Source organism: Cryptomeria japonica, chromosome 6 (genome assembly GCF_030272615.1).
Source record: "Cryptomeria japonica chromosome 6, Sugi_1.0, whole genome shotgun sequence".
Taxonomy (NCBI): domain Eukaryota; kingdom Viridiplantae; phylum Streptophyta; class Pinopsida; order Cupressales; family Cupressaceae; genus Cryptomeria; species Cryptomeria japonica.
This window is the reverse complement of record NC_081410.1, coordinates 474259728-474267159: the sequence shown is the minus strand read 5'-3', so window position 1 is coordinate 474267159 and position 7432 is coordinate 474259728.

Here is a 7432-nt window from a genome sequence, read left to right as displayed (position 1 = left end):
TCATTTGTCAACGTGGTTGGTAAGCGCGATCTATCTGTGGAAGGCTAAAATCTTTCTTTGCTGATCTGTGGAGACTTAATGGCATTTCCGCCTGCTGTTTTCCCCACCTCAGTCAGGGCTTCTTTCAACCGATTCTTTTGCTCTAGAATACTAAGGAGATCCCATAAAGAGACGCTGGTCGAGGCTTTCTTTAGCTACTCCACCATGTCCAAAATTGATGACACCGACACCTTTGTCTCTCTCAGTTTATAAGGGATAAACTCCCTTTTCGGGTATGTAGTAGCAACTGGGGGTTGTTTAGGAGCTTTATCTGTGGTAAATAGCCCCTGTGTGCTTATATTCTCCCTATGAAGCACCTTTTTGATCAGAGGTTGTAATCTAATTGCACTTGAGGAGCCCTAGAGCTTCTTGTTCCATTGACATACCTTGCATTTGGGCAATGAGAGATGCGCTATCCATGCCAGGGGATGCATAAACCGAATCATCTGGAACCATGCCTAGGTTCCGTTGATCTATAATTTTTTGTTGCAAATTGCCTCTTGGACAGTTTCTTGGGGCGTGGGCATTGTTATAGAGAAAACACCAAGAATTGGTATCATCCACTAGGTTATTTTGTCCCACTGTCAACTCTTTACCGATGTTATGGTAGACAATCTGCAAAGGATTGGGTACTAGAACTATCTGGCCATTTGGCTGACTTGGGGAAGTTCGGTTATTTGCATACTGGTTCTACTAATATGTGGGTCTATTCTTTTGGAAGTTTTGTTGGAAAGGGGGTCTAGCAGGTGGGATTTGAGACCTTTTTAGATTGATGATTTCATTCGAGAAAGTTCTCAACAAATTTTTCATATCGCTGACCTCCACGGCCAGAGATAAGGGTGGAGGTGGGTGTGCTTGCTGGGGTCCGAGGTATACGTACATAGATTGAGGAGCAGATGTGCTGGGCACGGCCGGTTCAGGGACCTGACTTGATAGCTCAGGATAGACTGACATGAGTGGTCGTGGTGCAAGCTTCCTGACATCAATTAGATTATTTTCTGCTTGGATCACCAATTTAAATGTTCGTGGGAGAGTATTGCCTCCTAGAGTTTGAATCATCATTGAAATATCAGAGTTGAAGGCCTTCAGATAAAAGATGAATGCCATATCTGTAGGAGGTGGGTGGACAACGATATTCTTTGCCAGGTCCTTTGAAACGTTAAATTGAATTCAATCACTAATTCCTGATGGGATCTCTTTATTGTAATCAATTGATGCATCAAGGATGACCTATCAGCCTTGTCAGAGAATCTCTAAAAGAAGCGATCACCCAACTGATCCCAATCAGCTATAGTATTTGTACCTAGGGATCTGTACCAATCTAGAGCTCTCCCTTTGAAAGATGCCACGAGCAATCTCAAAGCTATATTTTTCTCGGTGATGTTATAAACGATGCAGACATTGGCTATTTCTTGTAGGTGCTCTCCGGGAGTCTTGTGACATTCTCTGGTGAATTTAGGGACAAATTTTAGCACAGTGAAGGGAATCGACCCCCACTCTACAGGTGGAACGGGAGGGATGAGAGGGATTCTGTTGTTCCATGTCATGAAGTTTCTAGGAGGAATCGATGCTATTATTATAGGAATGACTGCAGGGAAGATATGTGGGTTTTAGAAAGAAGAGGCTGCAGTCGAATGGACGTTTACTAGGGGTGGAAGGAGTAAACTGGGATTTAAAGCTATCTGACTCCTTGTAATGGGTCTGTGGCTCATAAACTAGCCTAGGCTTATTCAAAATTTGGGTCCCATCGGGCGTGCTTGAAAAAGAACCGTTGAGTCTTAATTTTACGTTAAACCTGAACAACCTTATGAGAAATTCAGTGATGGGGGACTTGTTGCACGAAAATCGATGAATGACCTCCGGGTTTAAGAATCTGTCTCTTCATACAATTGTAGAAGAAAAGGGGAAGGAGAAAACTTAAAACAAAATGATCTACACTATTTAGGCGATACGCTAGAGCATTTTAGGAAAGCATTAACAACATATTAAACCTAGAAGCATATGGTTTTAAAGCTCATTCAACAATCTACATGCTCAGAACCATTCAAGAGAATAATTCAACACTACACTCATTCAACATAAAATGATATTAACTATTCATCCAACAGATAACAAGTCTCAAAACATAGTTTAATCTGTGGAGTCTCACATCAAATATCACAAAATTTATTGAACTTGAAAATAACACAGAAGTCAATGTATTAAGCTTCAAATAAAACCATCAGAAAGGCCATACACACAATCTGATATGTCTATCATTTACCAAATTAAATCAATATAAAGGCTTCTTCAAATGAGCCAAAGTCTAAAATCTCTTTGAAGGTTTGAACCCCTCTAATCAAGGAAAATAAAGCATAAATAGAGCCCATGGCTCCTAACTAACAGCTTGTGGCATCAACAACATCCTAGCAACCGCTCTTGACAAGAAAACCTGGCATGGCATACCACGAGACACTACCCAGCAAAAAAACCTTCAAAGTTGTTATCTTCACCATATTGTGAAGATCCCTACACCTATCCAATAAGAAAACCACGATGCAAACTGCATCCTGGTTCATGAACTATCATGGAAGACACACGACAACTCGGGGGACACCCGAAGATGAGTGCAGAAAGAGAACCAAATCGGGTAGCGCCAAGACACCAAGTGTCTTTTCCTTCACACGATGGATGGTGGGGCGGAGAAGCATACCATGCTATAAAAACCGAGCCACACGACACCTTGTGTTCTCTCAACTTTGAATGAAAAAGTGAGCACCTAGAGTCAATGCCGAGACGCCACTTGGCGCACACACTGGCGAACGAGAAAAAGGCCAAAGATAAAAAGAAGTGCTGCCACTTAATCAAAACGCTGTCTGTGAGCAATCCCAAAATAATATTAACAGATAATTTGGAGAAAGTATAATGTTTTTTGGTAAAAACCTACAGATTGAAGGTTGCCCAAGCCAGACATTTTGACCCAGAGGGATGCATAAATAATCTCAGAGTATACAAGATAAAGGAGAAGGGATACTTCCATTCATTTGATGAAAGAGAGGATCTAGTTAGAAATTATTACCCTGTTGAGATAGATCAGAAGAGGAAAAAATGGGAGCTCATGAAGAAGCTTTAGTGGGAAAGAAAGCAGGAGGATCCCAATTTTGAAGGTTTTTGTAGAGAATTTCAAAATGATTTTGCGAGGATGTCTTTCATGATGAGAAAGGAAAATGACATAATAAAAATTGAAATAGAAAGAAGGGACACCATGGATAAAGGAGTTAAATTTGAAGGAAGGACTATTGACCCAACCCCTACAGTGTACAAGATGTTGGCATTATGTGAACCGGTATAAGGACATAATGATATTGTATATTGTCATTGATGTTAATATGTGATATGAAGTGAACCGACATATGTGTGAACCGGTATATATGCCAAAGTGAAGGGGTGTATTTGCTCAAGGTGAACCGACATGCAGTTATGGGAATCGGCACATGGAAGAATTGTATAACTACCGGTTGGTAGGTAGTTTCCACTTCAGGATTTCCGGTTGGAGTACCTCAAGCCTGTGTGACTCAATCGGTGATCTTTGTGTGATGAGTTAGCAGTATAATGAAGAACAGATCGTGTTGCCACGTAAGCCCTGTGCGCGTGAAGGATCTTGCATGAAGAAGACTATTCCTATCTACCTCAGGAATGTGCAAAGTTTGTCATACAGTGATAACGCGTGATGGGTTATCAGCCGCCATGAAATCGGTGGATAATGGATGATGGAGAATGTCTTGAGATCGATTCAAGATTGTTGCATTTAATGCAGTATGATTCAACGGTCAGGATTGAACCGCTTGAATTGCTTAACCTAACAGGTTTAGGGTTTAGGGTTTTTGCTATCGACCTGTCTGTTTCCTATAAGGTTGATGTTGTGTTTCTTTCCAAGGTTGTTGGCAAAAGTTGTGTGTGTGTATCCAAGGGAAGTGATACGTGATTCTTGCTAGACTAAAGGAGAGAAGGGATACCTGCAAAGTGAATGTGCAGAAGGTGAAGAGGAGCCAAAATGAATCTGCATTAGCATTGAGTGCTGTTACCAGATCATTGTAATTTCTGTTGATCTTTAACCACTTCAATAGTTGTTAAATCCCCTAACAAGGTAGCCTTAACCGACTTGATACAAATCCCTTAACAGGGTAGCTTTAACCGACTTGATTCAAATCCCTTAATAGGGTAACTCGAAGTTATTGAGTTCTGGGAAGCTATAGAGCTCTGGAGATCCTTTAGCTATTGAGTTCTTGAAATCCTCTAACAAGGTAACCCTAACCGGGTTTAACCCTTAACCGGGTATTGTAGCCATCCCTTAACCAGGTGATCCCTAACAGGATCGGTTCCTAGCAGAACCTATTGTAATGTCTTTAACCAGACAAGGCTCCTAACAGAGCGGACTTCTAAAGAGTTCAAAAAGCAGCTTGTGGGTATTCATCCCACCGTGGTTTTTCCTAGTTGGGTTTCCACGTGAAAAATATGTGTGTCATGTGTGATGCTTTTATCTTGTGATGCTTTGTTATTACCTATTAAGCATATGATGGTTCTGTGTTTTATGCCGGTCTATAAAACATATTGAACTAACTATTGCGAAGATCTGATGATAGTTTACCTGTTCATGCATGAGGGTGTAATGGTACTATAGTATTGAGCTAAGAGGAAAGCTTAGTGAGTAACCGGTTTATGATTGTTTTAGTTATTCTGGGTCTTACCAGTTGCACTCTGTTTCAACTAGTATCACTGTTTGCCAGTCATTTGGACTATTTGCTGTCAAACCGGTTTTGGACTGTATTTTTGTTTGTACTGATTCACCCCCACTCTTAGTACCGGTTTGGTACTATTCGTTCATCATTGAGTTATCACAAGATGAAGGGGAATATGGTTATAGCCGAAGAAATGTCCCCTGGCACCTCTAGGTAGGCAGCTGAATAAGTCAGAAAAAATGAGAAAGGAAAAGCAAAGATGTCTGACTTTGTAGATATCCAAAAAGATTTTGATACAAATGTGCCACCACCTTTGTTATCACTGATTAAAAATGGGCTTTTCTTTTCCCATGATTGGCTATGGTTTGTTGAAATTTTGAATAGGGTGCAATTTCAAATGCTTCAGTTTTGTTCTAGACCTCAAGGGTTTAAGGGTTTTTGATTTTAGATCCTCTTGTGTTTGTTTTAAACCCTCTGATTTCTAATTTTTCATTACTTTATTCACTTAAGTAATGGGTCGTGGGGTCGTAGGAAGTGTCCCCCTTGTTGTTTGCCTAGGCGGTCATGTTAATTAATCGAAAAATTTATGCCTCATATGTTTTTCTCCTAAAGTTGTCAGGCCCAGTAACTGGTGCGCATCTCACAGGTGGATCCACGGCTCGTGTTATTTCGCTAGGCGAAGTTGCGCGTAATTTAAAACCAACAAAGTTGTGAAAATGACATGGCATGCCACATAGACAGTCCAGCTGGTTGATGATAGCGAGTAAAATGGTGGCACGCGGCGTAAGTTAGAACAGTCAGTGGGTCAGGATTAAAGGCTAAAAGGTGAGCCCCAGAGGTGAGTCAGGTCGCAGTCAAGAGATGACCTGGTGGGTATAGCTGTCAAGAGTAGATTATGGCCCTGTGGTTTCATTTCGGTGTATAACAAAGTGACAAGTCAGCTCCGACGGTGACTGGATGCCAGGTGTTTGCAGTGAGTCAGCGGTCCCACCCCTCCCGAAAGCCTTTTCAGATGGTTAAAAGCTGATCAACTTAAGCGATGATTCGACGGCCCGCGCTATTTCGCAAGGGTAAGATGCTCGTTCTTTATACCCCGCGAAATAGCGAGAGTGAATGAGAGCCGTCCACGTGTCATGATGGAGGACCTGGAGGATACAACTGTCAAGAGTTTGTTGGGGCCCCGTTGTTTTCTTTCGGCATATAAAAAGGTGACAAGTCAGCTCCGAAGGTGACTGGGCGCTAGGTGTTTGCAGTAAGTCAGCGGGCCCACCCCTCCCGAAAGCCTTTTCAGACGGTTAAAAGCCGGTCAACTTAAGCGATGATCCGACGGCCCGCACTATTTCGCAAGGGTAAGATGCTCATTCTTTATACCCCACGAAATAGTGAGAGTGAATGAGAGCTGTCCATGTGTCCGTTGACACATTATCTAAGAAGAAAGTGTGGGCCCGCCAAGGTGGAACCGATGGTATAAAAGAAAGACACGCGGCTAGTATCAAGTGGAATGCGAAGGAAATTTCAAGGCCAATGGTTGGGCGCCACGTGGTATCATATAGCCAATAGAGAAGCGGGACCCAGCGCGGAGCCAAAGTTGTTAGTCAATCTAACGCTCGATCAAGTTTCTTTTGATCAGACAGACGACGCTATTTCGCAGGACTAAGCTGCCCGATAGTTATGCTTCGCGAAGTTGCGAAAGAGCAAAATGAAACACTTGCAGGAACGTTGTGACCCGTTGGAGAAAAAAATATGAATTCTCGTATGAATTCAATTTTGAAGGGACGACCGAAGCATGCGGAATCAATGTTGTAGTTAAGGCCCTGAGTACAATATTTGATTTCCTATCAACCAGGTGAAGATATCTTTTAAAGGATTTTGCAGAAGAGTAGATGCAGAGTTATTTTCTTCAGATATAGAGCAAGTCGGTTCAGTTGCAGAGCAAATTCCTTCAAGCAAAGAACAGGTTCTCTCGTATTCTTTTGTAGCAATTCCTGTGTAGTGTTCTAGATAAGATAATTGATTCGTCACATAATTGTTTAAAAGTGGTATTCATTTCTTACGTTTTCAAAATGGCTCCTAAAAGAGAATTTTTTGGCAAAGTTAACTATTCAGAAAGGAGTGTCTGTGATGATTTTTTAGAACAGTTGACGTTGTCAACTAATCAGGCATCAAAGGCAAAAGAATTAGTGCCCAAGGCTCCTCATTTAAAGAGAGGAGAAGGATTATATGACAAGGGTAATTGGTTGAGAGACCCACAAGTTGGATTGTCTGGGTTGGGGTTGTTTAAAGTTGGATTTGGAATGAGAAATTCTCCTGCCCCGCAAAACAGTATCTGGGAATTAGATGTCGGGAAATTAATGGTCCCAGGGGTATTTATGGACACAGATTTGCTGACCCAAATTGCGCTCAACTATGATCCAGTCACAAGAAGCATTCGGGATGTAAATGGGAAAACCCTTGTTGAGATTAATGCTGAGGAGTTCAGGACAACTTTTGGGCTTAATGAGTTCACTAATTTTCTAGAACCTATAAATTTCACATCATTAGCCCAAATTTACGGTGCACAGAGGAGTCATATCAGGAATGGACCTCTCAAGGAGTTTTTTGTGAAAATAGGAGGGTTAACAGTTGTAGGACCCAACACACAAGAGCCCTTTTCATTAAGTATGTTCACCCTGAGG